The following is a 15,086-nucleotide window of genomic DNA, read 5'->3' as shown; positions in this document are numbered from 1 at the left end:
AGTCGAACGCCTTCTCTTGATCAAGGGAAACAAGAAGATCCTGTGATGGCCGCCGTAAAGTATACGCTAGGATGTCTCGCGTTACGGAAGATTAAATCTGTTTTCACGATCTGGGTTGGAGCAAACCTAGTAGGAGGAAGTGAGGGACGAGAGGAGAGCCCGTAGACGAGAAAAGGGCAATTTTTCTAATACTTTGTAATCTGAATTCAGTAGTGTGACAGGGCGCCCATCTGCCGGACATGTCGACAAAGGAGACTTTTGAGGAATAAGGACACTGGGGCCTCTTTTGAATGATTCAGGAAAGACATGCTGGGTGAAGCAGGTGTTTAACACTTCTGAGAAAATCGAGAAACGCCAGAACAGCGCTGCAGGCGAATCAAATCACCCGTGTGCGCTGCCAGCACTTACTTAAAGAGAGCACACGCAACTGTGCCGCCCGGTTGCTCCTCAAGACCTCACCTTTTCGTTTTTCGCGGCTTGCGCAGAGAGGCCCGTGGCGGCGCTGATTCCAAGGATGCGCTGCGCCAATCTTTTAATTTGCGGAAATAAAGAACACACATATGCACGTTTACGGAGGCACATCGCATACATGTATCACACAAACGGGGGACCGAAAGGAGCGGAAGCCACTCGTCGGCACTTATATTGCTTCGAAGGAAGGGTGACTGTCGGGTGACGCGTACACTCGGCCGTCAGAAAAAATAGAAAGGACTGACAGAAATAAAGAAAATCGGTGATGTGGAAGGATAGACTGAATAGCTGCAATAGCTGTCCGTTATTATTGCGGCTCCCCGCACGCAGATGGCAAAAGTTGGAGAACGCTTAAGCATTGGCTTTAGGAGTGGAACGCAACAACGCGTTGCAGCGCTTCCAGGGAGTCCACGGAACGCCATCGCCCGTTAGGCGCGGCGCCTTGCACGTTGAAAACAGCTTTGAAAGCAACGCATTTTTGAAGAAAGGAAATGGCGCAGTAACTGTCTCACATCTCGGTGGAGACCCGAACCGCACCGCTACTGGAGGGAGGAAGGTGGAAGCGAAAGAAGAAAGAGGGAAGCAGGTGCCGTAATGAAGGAAATGAAAATTGGATTTGAGGAAAGGAAACGACGCAACAGCTATCTCATATACCTCGATGGACAGCCGCAGCCCCTGGTTATAGGACGCTGGTGCGAATTCCTGCCACAAGCTAGGCTCTAACTTAACTAGTACGATTAAGCTGTATGATACGCTGAATCATATGACGCCTCCGGAAACATTGTGCTGCAAACGCTTGGCAGGATATAATTTTCTCCGGCGCTACGAGGGACCCCGTAGTGAAGGGCTCCCTAAATTTCGACCACCTCGGGTTCTTTAACGTGCGCTAACACCGCAGAGTACACGGGCTTCTAGAATTTCACCTCCATCGAAATTTGGCCGCCGCGGCCGGGATCGAGCCCGCGTCTTTCAGGTTAGCAACCGCGCGCCGTAACCACTGAGCCACTCCGGCGGGCCAATCCCATCATGAGTTAGGCATTACTGTACATGGATCATACCGCGGTATTCCTCTATATAAGCGCTATGTAATATCTAATTGATTTTAAGACGGAAGCCTTTAATGCCTCAGCGTTGTAAGCAGGAGTTGTCGACAGAAATGTCACGCTTTTCAATTGGTCGAAATGGTCATGGCGTCACAGTGCGCGAATTTTAAACGGGGCTAATTGTACTTTAGCTAGTAACCATTTAGCTAGTAACCAATTAAACGGATGGTATAGTAATGTTACAAGTAAAATAAATAAATAACAAAGTAAATAAAACTGATAAATGGAATTGGCGGAGTTTTGGACTCGAACCAGGGTGTCAGGAGTGCGCGACGAGCACGCTAACCAGTCCACCATGCCAGCTTTTTTTTCCTTTCCTGGTATTTATTGACATGGTTTCCTCCCCTGATGCGCTGTATATGATTACCGTCCTTTTAGTTCTAATAAGTTTTCTATCATGTTTGTGCCACGTAGCGCTTAATTAGGTGCTCTGTAAATAGTGTTTTTTTGTGTGTGTATACACACACACATGTGTACATATATACAGGGTCTGTTCTTAAAGCAGTAGGACTGGTTTTTTCCTGGACGAACGGGCGGACGAGAGGCGGTCTGCGCGCGCAGGAGCGCTGAAGGGGGATATTAGGAACGCTGGGGAAAATCGGCAGTCGGCTCTCGGCCGTTGAAGAGAGCAGGTGGCTTGTACTGTGAACCCCTGTCGAAACGTCTCGTCACGCAGAATCATGGAGTGTTTACTGGATCAGCGATACGCGATCAAATTTTCCGTAAATCTTGGTAAAACTGGCAAAGAGACTCGCGACATGATTAAGGAGGCCCACGGTTACGCTGCCATGAGTAGATCAGGCGTTTTTTGAGTGGCACAAGCTGTTCCGAAAAGGTAAGAAAAGAGTGGAAAACGACGACCGCTTCGGAAGGCCTTCTACCAGCAAGACCAACGAAAATGTGTAGCGAGTGAAACATTTACTCAGCAGTGATTGTAGGATGAGTATCAGAATCGTTGCTGATGACTTCAGCATTCCTCAAACCCAACTTTTTGAGATCGGGACAATAAAGTAAAGTATTCGCGTAGTTGATGCCGGGAGTGGTGTCAGAGGAGCAAAAGAAAACCGGAATGCGATCTGTCAGGATCTTCTTCATCATGTCAATGAGGACCCTGATTTTTCGCCCTGCACAAGGCGGCAACGCTGCCTCAGCTCCCCCTGCAGCCCCGACTTGGCCCCGACAGACTTTTTTCTATCCCCGAAAATTAAATCGACGTTCAAGGGGAAATATCACGCATTAGTAGAGGCGGTTAAAAAGGCCGTGTCGAGGGAGCTAAACAACATTCCGGTCCAGGCGTTCCTGGAGGCGTACGAAAACTCGAAGACTCATTAGCAGCAGCGTGTAGGTGTGGAAGGGCGCTACTTTGAAAGTTTATAATTGTTTTAAGTACTCTTATGAATAAATTTTATTAAAAAGTATGAGTCCTACTACTTTCAGAACAGACCTTGTTTATCCCTTTTGTACAATATCCATTATGCCAGCTCGATGGTTTGGATTGAAAAAAGGCTCGTCTTGTGAATACAGTGTCTTCGTTCACTCCCATCTTCCTCCCTTTCCTTACGGCGAGGTTCAGGTGTCCACCGAGATATGCGAGACAGATACATTTCCTTTCCTCAAAAACCAATTTACCGACGAGCAAGGCGTACAGCTGAGCGGGTGATGGCGTTCTGTGGACTCCCTGTCATCATTGCAAGACGCTGTCGCGTTCCACTCTTACAGGCGAAGCTTAATACCTTCACCACACATCAGTGACACAAGTAGCAACACTACGCCTAACGATTTCGCCTCAGAGCACTCAGGTCAAGAAAGCGCCCCCTGATTTGTATTTCTTCTCAGATGCTCCTCGGTTTCGGTTCCAACAACCGAACGATGGCTGGACGTCAAAGGTGCATTAAGGTAACACGAGGCATCAAAAAAGTGCAGTATAATATTAGTCAAATGTTTATAGGAATTCTCCAACCTGGATTAGATTTTTAATCAGGAAGTAATTACTCATTAGCATCCACCAAAGCGCAGCCATACACAGCTACAAAGGAAAGCTACAGAGAAGCTCTGTAGGCCAAGAAGACTTCGTCGCCGTTCAAAAACTCCAGGGGGGAAGCGTGTTGTTCGAATCTTAACGTGCCAAACGTGACCACAACGCGTAAAACAAGAAAATGGAAATGCTAGGGCAGCAGCAAAAACTTTAGCCCTCTCTAAGTCCTGCATCCCTTTCAAGAGACGCCAAAAGCGCTGCAGCGAGTAGCAAGTCGCCCCTGTGCGCTGCCTGCACTTCCATAAAAAGAACACACGCAGCTCTGCCGACCTGGTTGCACTTCGAGACCCCACCTTTTCGGTTGTCGAGCTCGCGCAAAGATAGGCCTGGGGCGGCACTTATCCGAAGGATGCGTTGCGCCAATCTTTTAATCTCCGGGCATAGAGGGAACAAGAAAACACATTTACGGTGCTGCTTCGCATACATGGGCCATGCAAGCGGGCGGTCGAAAGGAGCGGAAGCGGCGCGTCGGCATTTATTTATTTTATTTACTTCAAAATACTGCAGGCCAATAGATTGGCCCATGCAGGAGGGGCTATATAAGGCACTGAAAATGACAAATATTAAGAAAATACACGTGGTTACAAACAATGAGCAGAATAACAAAATACAACGCTCATTCACTCGAGAAAATGCTTCTCAAGAGCTTTACTAAAATTTGAGGACTGGAAAATGGCCTTGGGAAGAGAGTTCCAGTCGGAAACAGTCCGTGGAAAAAAACTGTGCTTGAATGAGTGAGTCTTTGCAAAAATGGGTTCCAGCAAATGAATTCTTGAATGGTGTGTTCGGCGCGACAATTGTTTGAGAATTACAGGGCGGGGTATGTTTAGTTTATGTGTTAAAAGGTTATGCATAAACAACAGACGGGAAATTTTTCTGCGTACTTCAAGTAATGGAATATGGTTGGTTTTCATTAGTGTTGTAGGTGTGTCTAACCTCCTGTATTTGTTATAAATAAACCTAACCGCTTTCCTTTTCACCATCTCTATCTTGTACATGTCTTTATGAATGAATCCCATAATACCGAAGCGTACTCTAATTTGGACCTAATGAATGTTGAGTATGCAAGGAGTTCAACTTTACTTGGGGCATCTTTAAGCTTCTGCCTTAAGTAGCAAAGCTTAGAAAAAGACGAGGAGCAAATGTCTGCAATGTGTGAAGTCCATGTTAAGTCATGAGTTAACGTTACCCCTAAATATTTATATTGTGTAACCCCGTGGATTACATGATTTTGCAGGGTGTAAGAGAAAGAACTAAAATGTTTTTTTGCGCGAAATGCGTAAGAGAACAGTTTTATCAAGGTTTAGTTGCATATCCCATTTTACGCACCACTGATGAACAGTTAGAAGCGCATTTTGCAATATGTAGTGATGGTTCTGGTTATTTATGGACTTAAAAAGTATGCAATCATCGGCAAAAAGCTTTAAAGAGAGATTTCCGGGGATTGAAGCAGACAGATCATTTATATAGATTAGGAAAAGCAGTGGCCCTAAGACGCTGCCTTGAGGTACACCTGAAGTAACTGGAAGATGGTTAAACTGGTTACAAGCAAAGGTGACTGTCGGGGGAAAACTGCACTCCGTCGATAACTCGCGAGTGCCACCGAGGAGGCCTCCACTTGTGTGATCGGGCCGCCGTGTTTCGCCGCTCACCTGCGGCCGTAGTGTCGGCTGTATGTGCATCCCTGAACATGTGCTGGCACACTCGGTCCCCTCACACCATTGCACGGGTGTATATTCAGCAGCCGAACGCTTTAACCACTGAGCCACCGTGCAAAGCGGGCAAGAGGCTGCGGCTAGTCCAGCAGTGAAAGAATCTGCCAGTTATCCGCCGTTAGTGACGTGCCCTAGAATGCGCTGTGCTTTTCTTGCAATGCATTTCATGCTTGCATTCCCTGGTCATTTCTATGGATATAAAATGAGTTGTTTTCTGCCTATGTCGGCAATCCTTGCGACGTTTGCATCATTAATCATTCGCCATACGCACGCGATTCGATTCAAATGTTTTTATATACTGAGGAAATGCATGAATTTAACCTCTACACTGGTTCTGCGGTGTGCTCTGCACTTGGCCCCGCACCTACCGTTTAGTGAGTAAAAAAAATAAAAGTCTTCCTGCTGATCGAAACAGCTGATCGCCACCTGCTCGGTATGCAGCGAGTAAATTTATCTCATGGGCAAGCCATCTATACATGGCTTGCTCTTGTAACAGATTCACTATCTGGGCGTTTACATGAGCCCGACAAAAGTCGGGTTAAGCAGGCTGTCGGGCCGAGAACCGGTTGTCGGGCTCATGTATACGCTAGGGGGTCGAGCAAAGGGACCGTCGAGTCGAGCTGGGCCAGCCCGACTGCAGGGGGTGGGTTGGCTCTGCCCGACCCGGCTGGAAGGAGCATGTATACGCTGCCGCATCGGCTTAGCGCCTACTCTCCTGCCTCCTCTCCGGTCTGGCTGGCGCTGTGCAGGAACTCGGAGCACTCGGCGCGCGCTCTTTCTTAACGGCCTGTGCATGAGGGGCAGTTGCTATCTACCGCCGCAACTCTCCGGGGCCTGGTTCGGTTACTTCGCACATATTGCTGAACGGCTGCTCCGAGTACTGAAGAAGAACTTGACGACAATCTTATGCAGCCACTGCTATCGGCACGCAAAGCAGGGAACTAGTAGATGGATCTCAAAACATTGAAGTCGGCATGCAATGATGGCGCATAGTATTAGCGAATAGGGCTGTATCATTTGCGTCTACCAGGAATAAAAGTGAGGCAAGATATTACAGGGCGAAGCCACGGTTAGGAAAACATTTATTTTCATCTTCAGGGCTGGCACAATCTCTGTTGATACTTGGAAATGTATGAATAAAATAATAGCACTTGCCGTTTGAAAACATTCGAAGTATCTGTGCTATCTGTTCTCACTGCGTGAAACACACCAGATCAGAAAGATCCTTTGCTCTTTGGAACTCCGATATCGTTTCACATACTTAGAAGGACTGAAAACAATAACAGGCGCTGTTTGTAATGACCTATACAACATTGTTGTGCGGCTCGCAGTTCAAGGGATGTCAGTTACAGCCTTAAATGCTTTCGCGTTGGCTTGTGGATGAAACCAGACGGCTTGTCATTTTGGTTTGTCAATTTCTTTGTGTAGTTGACGAGAAAAATTCGGAGAAACTTCTCAGAAATGAGGTGTGTTAAGCATTTGGCGTGGCTTATGTCAACCCATTCCGGGCAGCATAGGACGGGTGAATCTTCTAGATGTGGTTCAATGATTAGTTACAAGACTTCGAGAATTTCGATTGTGGGAGATACTTGACCGCCTTTTCAAAAAAAAAAACGCCGGAATCACTAGAAACCCCGGCTTTGGATAGTGGTTTTCACCATGATTTGTTTTCTCGGCACCTGCTCAGGCCGTAAGAAGAGAGCGAGAAAGCGCGCGCGTCGAGACCGGCCGTGCTGGGAGATTTTTTTTTCCGGCAGCGGAGACACCCATTAGAAATCAAAGCGAGCCGCTGCCGGCCTCGAAGACAGCGCGCACGTGAACGGGCGAACCAACCGGCCGGAACGAGCAGCAGCGGGAAAGGGAACTTTTCGTCTGGGCGTCTTTCCTCCTCTAGCATGCGTGTAGTTTGCGTGCTCGACGCTAGGGGTAGCGACGGTCTCTGCCCGACAGAAAACCGGTTCATGTATACGCGGTAGGGTCGGGCTGGTCAGCCCGACATCTGGCGCACCCCGACCCGACCCGCAACGTCGGGCTCCATGTATACGAGGCTTATGCTAAAGCTCTCTAGTGTTTCCACAGCTGATGTGTTTCTTTTCCCCTTAATTTTCAAATCATTAATCAAGCCATCTCGTAAAACGTTTTCTGCGTCTACTCGTTCATTAACTCTCCTCCTTCAGACGCACAAAAAATAAAGACGCTCTTCACTCTTCTTTTCACGCCATATTTTCCACAATTACCTCGTATGGCGCAGAGAGAGAGCTCCTCATAAACAAGTGGGCATGCAAGCACCTCTTCGACGATGATGCACTCACACGTTATCGTCTTCTTTGCGCAGCTTTCTGCTATCTTCAGCTACTGCAATCATGGTGCGGAAACGCCCTTCAAAGCCGGACCATTCGACTCCAGTGAAAAGAACACTGAATTGCCTGGACAAAGCTTCGCTGGTTTGCCGCATTCCGCCGGCTTCCCCTGCCTTTTTGCAATCTGCACTGCTAGACCAGGCCTCATTCATCGTAGTCCAGCCACAACGACATCAACATTTCGAAAAACGGACGGCTTAAAAGCGGACGCCGGGCGGTTCGTCTTCAGTGGGCATGGAAGCACCTCTTCGACGATGATGCACTCACACGTTATCGTCTTCTTTGCGCAGCTTTCTGCTATCTTCAGCTACTGCAATCATGGTGCGGAAACGCCCTTCAAAGCCGGAACATTCGACTCCAGTGAAAAGAACACTGAATTGCCTGGACAAAGCTTCGCTGGTTTGCCGCATTCCGCCGGCTTGCCCTGCCTTTTTGCCATCTGCACTGCTAGACCAGGCCTCATTCATCGTAGTCCAGCCACAACGACATCAACATTTCGAAAAACGGACGGCTTAAAAGCGGACGCCGGGCGGTTCGTCTTCAGTGGGCATGGAAGCACCTCTTCGACGATGATGCACTCGCACGTTATCGTCTTCTTTGCGCAGGTTAGTCGTCCATATCTCCCTACTAAATGCTTTAAATCAGATGATCCATTTATTATTGTGCTTCCATGCCCTGGAACACTGGCAGCCTCATTTTGCTCGCTTTTTCTGTTAATGTGTGGTGATGTTGAAGAAAACCCGGGACCGAAAGATAACGATATGACTGAATTGCTCAAACTGGTTAAAGAAACCAACGAGAGATGCATCAGGATAGAAGCAAACCAAGCTAACTTATCCCAGACTATTATAGAAATCAAGCAGGAGCAGGTCTTGCTCTCTAACACCATATCTGAAATAAATGAACGTTTAGCAAGTGTTGAGCAGCAAACCGCTTTATTGGCAACCGTACAGCTAGACATGAATGAAGCACAAGGAAACATTGACCGCCTTGAACAAGATTCCATTGTCCTCCGCTCTCGACTTGATCAAATGGAAGACCATTCTCGTCGCGATAATTTAATTTTTTTTGGAATCAGTGACGAAGAATCAGAAACACCCCAGCAGTCTGAAGAAAACTTTTAGCTCTACTTTCTGAGGAACTTGAACTGCAGCTAACATCAGATGCGGTAGCTCGTGCTCATAGAATTGGCCGATACGATTCCGAAAAAAGCAGGCCGCTTATTGTTAAATTCACAACCGACAAGACCAAAGAGCTGGTATTTTCCAATCCGTCCGGCCTTCAGGATAGCGATTTCAGCATGAGCGAGGACTTCTGCCCAGCTACTCGACAAGCTCGAAAGAAACTTCTTGAGTTCGCGAAATCACTCAAAACTAAGTACAAGCTACGTCACAATAAATTGCTTGCCAAAGACAAATGCTACTTTTATGACGCGCTTACCAAAAACATACGCGAGATGCCACCCGCTAGCCGAACAGTTGATAATGAGGCCCCACCTACCACGGCAATACGTTCTGGCCGCACTTACTCGTCCAAAAGTTAGGAATGGGTGAGGGGAAGCGGATCAGTGTCGAAAGTTTCCGTGCTGTACACGAACATTCGCAGCCTTTACAATAAAAAAGACTATTTTAATGCGCTAATTAACGACTCTGAAGTAGACATAATTGTCCTAACCGAAACTTGGCTCTCTGAGAAAATATCATCAAATGAACTGTTCGACTGCAATAAACACTTCGTTACTTTTCGTTATGATCGAACTGATAGAATGGGTGGTGGAGTCCTAATTGCTATTAATGAAAGTTTTCAGTGTTTTCCTATATCTATTGATTGTGACTTAGAAACATTTTGGTGCTGTATAACTGTTGCTTTCAAAAAATTTGTCATTGGTGCCTGTTACCGCCCTCCCAGTTGCAGCACGGCGTTTTGTGAAGGTATCCATGACTGTCTTAACCAAATCACTGTACAGTTTCCTGGTGCACCTATTTTTTTGCTTGGGGATTTTAACTTCCCAAGCATTGACTGGTCCAATCTTTGCGCTAGTTCTACTACCGCTGAAGCTTCTAACTTTGTCACTGTTTGTTCTGACTTCAGTTTATCTCAGCTTGTCAATCTACCAACACGTGTAACACCATCGTCATCTTCTTTGATTGATCTAATACTTACATCAGCTCCTGACATCAGTTCTGCAGTGTTACACGTACCAGGCTTCAGCGACCATGACATATTACACTTCTCGTTTTCAGTGCCATCTACGCGAGCAAAGCGACAAAAAAAAAAACGTATCCGAGATTACAACAACGCCAACTTTGACGCTATTAATAAGGAGCTCTCCTCATTTCTCATTGACATTTTACTAATCCACTCGAGGCTTTCGGTTTCCGAACTCTGGTCATCTTTCTAAAGTAATCTTCTCCATCTCAGTGACAAGTATATTCCACTAAGAACGATCCATCACTCATCCAGTGCCCCCTGGTATAACACCTATCTAAAACGCTTATCCAATAAGAAAAAAAGGCTCTTTCGCGAAGCAAAAATGAGATGTAGCCCTAACCAATGGTCAATATACAATCAGGCAGCACAAAACTACATAAACGCTCTGAAAACAGCTAAATTCAATTTCTTTAACACCACACTTCCTTCTTTAATAAGTACGAATCCGAAACAATTTTGGAACATTGTAAAGAGCTCCAACGATCGAACAATCACCCTGGTTGACGAGTCTGGCAAGCAGGTCCCTGAAATTTTATGTGTTGCCTTATTGAATAAGACCTTTTCTCTCTCGTTCATTAGCCCCTCAGCCACTCAATGCCCGCTTTTCCCTCATGCTCATTTTTCTCCAATGGACCTCATTGTTTTTGATCCCGCCGGAATCAGAACCATCATTAGTAAACTGAAACGATCATCGTCTTGTGGTGTCGATGGAATCACATCAAAACTCCTTCAGAACACTACTGAATACTGCTCTATTTTATTAAGCTTTATTTTTATCAAATCACTTAACGACAGCTGTCTACCCAAAGACTAGAAAACAGGCAAAGTTGTTCCTATTTACAAATCTGGCCATTCACACAAACCGTCTAACTATCGCCCCATTTCCTTGACATCAGTACCCTGCAAAGTACTTGAGCACATAATCTTCACCAACCTCGTCAACTTTCTCGAATCAAACCACTTTTTTCATCCCTCCCAGCATGGATTCCGCAAATTATACTCATGCGAAACACAGTTACTTATGTTCACCAATGATCTACATTCATTTTTAGACTCGGGGTTCATTACTGATTGTGCGTTTCTAGATTTTTCCAAGGCCTTTGATAAGATTAATCATCAACTTCTTATACTAAAACTCAGTCACCTTAACATCGATCCTGTAGTACTTGACTGGATAATTGCATTTCTTTCAAACCGCACCCAGTATGTCACAGCTAACGAGACTGACTCCCTTGAGGTACCCGTCCAATCAGGAGTGCCTCAGGGATCTGTCTTGGCTCCATTGCTTTTTCTTATTTATATTAATGACTTACCCAACTGCGTATCTAGCTCTATTTGTCTTTTCGCTGATGACTGTGTAATTTACCGTAAAATAACTAACGCTTCTGATGTGACTTTACTCCAGACTGACTTAAATAATATCGCTTCTTGGTGCTCCCTTTGGCAGATGAAACAGAATGCTGCAAAATGCAAAACAATGCGAATTTCCCGCAGTCAATCATCCTGTCCAAGCTACTGTATTAATGATTCTCCACTCGACTCCGTTTCAACTTATAAGTACCTTGGAGTACACGTTGCGAATAACCTTTCCTGGAAGTTTCATATTAACTACACAACAGCCAAAGCCAATCGCATGCTTGGGTATTTGAAACGTAACTTTTCACTAGCTCCGTCTTCACTTAAAAAACAGCTATATACTACCTATGTACGACCCAATCTTGAGTACGCTTCATCCATATGGGACCCTGGCCATGTATCACTGAATAAAACCTTGGAGAGCGTACAAAATCGCTCTGCTCGTTTTATTCTCAATAATTACCACCGCACAGCAAGCGTCACTAACATGAAACTAAGTCTAAATTTGCCCCCTCTCACTGTCCGTCGTACGATTTCTCGTATTTGCCTCTTCCATAAAATTTATCATCATAACCATCAACTCAGGACGCGCCTGATCACAGATGCTGCGCATGTTTCTGCCCGTGTAGATCACTGCTACAAAATCGCCATACCTCGCCACAACACCATGACATATCCACATTCATTTCTACCAAAAACAACCCGTGACTGGAACCATATACCTGCTGACCTTGGCGCTATCACCGACAACCACTGATTTCGTGCTTGCCTTAATAACATACTTTGAAGCCCTTTTTTATTTTCTTTTTAAAACTTGCACTGGCGCTTATCATGATCTGTATGACTGTTCCTTCATTTTATTTTTTTTTGTTTTTTTTACGTTGATGCTGTACTCTGCTGCATTCTGTTCAACCAAACTATTGCACATTTGTAACCGACCCGTGTGCTTTGAATACGTGCCGTTTTTGTTCTTTTTTCGTCGTTGTTGTTGTTGCCTTTATATTTTTTTTTCTGTTTCCTTTTATTAACCAAATTGCATAGTGTACCTTGTATTTCTGCCCCTCCCCTCTACAATGCTTTGGTAAGCCCTGAGGGTAAAATAATAAAATTAATTAATTAATAAACTATTACTGAGGATCTAGTTCCTGCTGCGTTGACGATCCGGGCCATAGCAAAGGGTGCCGCTGAAACTATAGCGAGGCATCTGACTGATGCAGAGATGATGATGATGATGATGTCCTCAGGCTTAATGGCACATACCCACGGCGGGGGATTGGCCAGGGTGCATAGCGGATACAAACGCACTCATGTACAGGGAATGGAGTATTTTGCGCGGTAGCTTTGACATGCTTTATGCTTTCCTCATTTTTGTCTATAATGGCACTCCAGCGCATCATCTGTGCATAATACAGCAGTCACCAATGACGAGTCATTCAAGTACTCCTAGCCGCCGCGGTGGCTCAGTGGCTATGGGGCTCGGCTGCTGGCCCCGAAAGACGCGGGTTCGATCCCGGTCGCGGCGGCTGAATTTCTTTGGAGGAGAAATTCGAGGCCCGTGTACTGTGCGATGTCAGTGCACGTTAAAGAACCCCAGGTGGTCGAAATTTCCGGAGCCCTCCACTACGGCGTCTCTCATAGCCTTAGTCGCTTTGGGACGTTAAACCCCATAAACCAAACCAAACCAAACCATTCAAGTACTCCTTTTTAGCCCATACGGTAAATTTGGTACAAACCGCTTTGGACATTCATGTTTCCTGTTGTAATCGAATTTTCTATTGAAACTAAAAATTTCTTACTTCATGCCCTTTTTCCCGCAGTGCTTTGATAAATTTAAAAAAAATGGTGAAGAAACGGGAGATTTTTGCATCTTAATGTTCTCTGAAAACTCAAATAACATATTTCGTGCTAGTTGGTTGTTCATATCAAAAGGAAAACAGCGGAAAACGACACAGAGGACACAGAAAGGGAAGACAGCTTCTGTGTATCTTTCTCTTTCTGTATACGCTGTTTGGTTTAGCGGCGATTTCTATCCAAGACGATCTCTCTTCAGGTAATTTTTTCCCTAAAATTCCAGGTTAAATCTCCCGAATGAAAATTCACTGCCTCTACACCTGTTCATGAAATGCCATAAGTGCGCCCTTGAACACCTGTGCCTGTTTGGAAGGATCGCAGGCAGTAGGTGTTTGCTCATACTTCATTTGTTTTTGTACGCGGTCCATGAAGAACCTTTCCTGCTATTAGTTATGCAGGTTGTACGGAAACCCTTCCGTTTAGGAGCGCAGTTGATAGTTTTATTGTTCTACCAAGTATTTAGTAAACTAATTTTTCTCTCTAAACGTCAGCTCTCGGTACATGAAGACACATGCTGCGATTCGGCACACAGGCCGAATCGCAGCTGAAGCCGCCTATGAATTCAGCACATCCGCGCCCCCGCCCCACTTCGCCCGCCATGGCGCCTGATTTTTTTTAATTGTTTTGTTGGCAGAATCCTCGAGTTCGGCATGTTATGGCTTTGTTTTTGTCCACCCGCGAAGGCAAAAAGGGATTTGGAATCGAAGCTGAAAGACTTTTCCCCGCAGCAATGATAAAAACTCGGGACTCTCTGATGACGAAATTCCCGAAAAGGGACGTAAACTGCTGGCCGCGAGCGGTGCAGCCTCGCAGCAGCCGGCTGGAAGTTGATGGCCTCCATCAGCCTTCGCTAGATTCTTCAGCGTCACTTAGTTAACGTGTGCACCAGAGTTGCTATGGACCCCGTTCCTGGTCCCGACAACGAAGTTCTTGCAAAGAACTGCGGCCTGCACTTTGGCGACTGTGACTTCACACAGAGTGCAATTCTTTTGAGGACTGAGGCAGAATAGTAAGAGTGTGGAGGAGTCTGCTGGAAGCCAAGGTACTATGCGTCAGTTGACACCGTCGAGCCACCGTCACGACTGGTGGGTACATCCGGGTGCGTGCGGACATATTTAAGGTCTGCAATACCAGTGCGTTTGCTAACGTGGAGGTTCGTGCAATATTACCTAGCTACAGTTTTCCTTGTCGTAGGCGCGTGCCGCGGCAAGAACTTCGTCCAAGGAGCACTTAAAGTGGCACTGGGAGCCCCTGTGCTGATCCGCATTTGTAAATCGAGGCGTATCAAGAACGAAACCACGCGGCCACAAATAGCGCATCTACGGAGCACCAAAACGTGCCGAAACTTAGCTGGCTGCCTGTGGCGCCGCCAATTATAGGTTTTCATTGACTTCCAACATTCAGGCCGTCTCTTTTCCGTCTTTCTCGTGCGACAAAAGTGCACTAGTGGTTTCAAAACAAAATTTAACTTCGATATCCGAACGCGTAACCATCATGACGGTGGTCAGCCTTAGAAATCCATTCCTTGTTTCAGCTATTTCGTCACCGCGATTGTACCTGCGAGATTGGCCTGTGGCGGTGATATCTGTATTTTAGTTCATGCTCTTTTCTGCCTTACTGGAGATTTATTTGCAGTAAGCGTGATCTTGTGGTGATCAGGAGCTGGTATTCTAACGGCATAACTTGAATTTCTCCTGTGTTCCTCTAAGGATACCCAGTTTAGTTTTTAGTTCGCGGGATGTGACAAGATAAAATAGTTTTAGCATACAATTTGAAATATAATTAGCCTTCTCAGAACACTGTCTCCAACCTTCACGGTAAAAATGGAAGTGAATGCTCGTAATTTTGTGAATAAGGATATTCTAGGTGTAAAAGATACTAAAGATATTATGTGCATAGTAGCGAAAAAGGTACATGCCAGCACGTCCGCAGTAGGTACCTGCACAAATACCTAGGCTCCCTACAAGTCCATTAACCCTTCACT

Source organism: Amblyomma mixtum, chromosome 3, assembly GCF_055824585.1.
Source record: "Amblyomma mixtum isolate Tamu chromosome 3, ASM5582458v1, whole genome shotgun sequence".
NCBI classification, from domain to species: Eukaryota; Metazoa; Arthropoda; class Arachnida; order Ixodida; family Ixodidae; genus Amblyomma; species Amblyomma mixtum.
The sequence above is the reverse complement of the archived record's forward strand: the minus strand, read 5'-3'. Positions refer to the sequence as shown.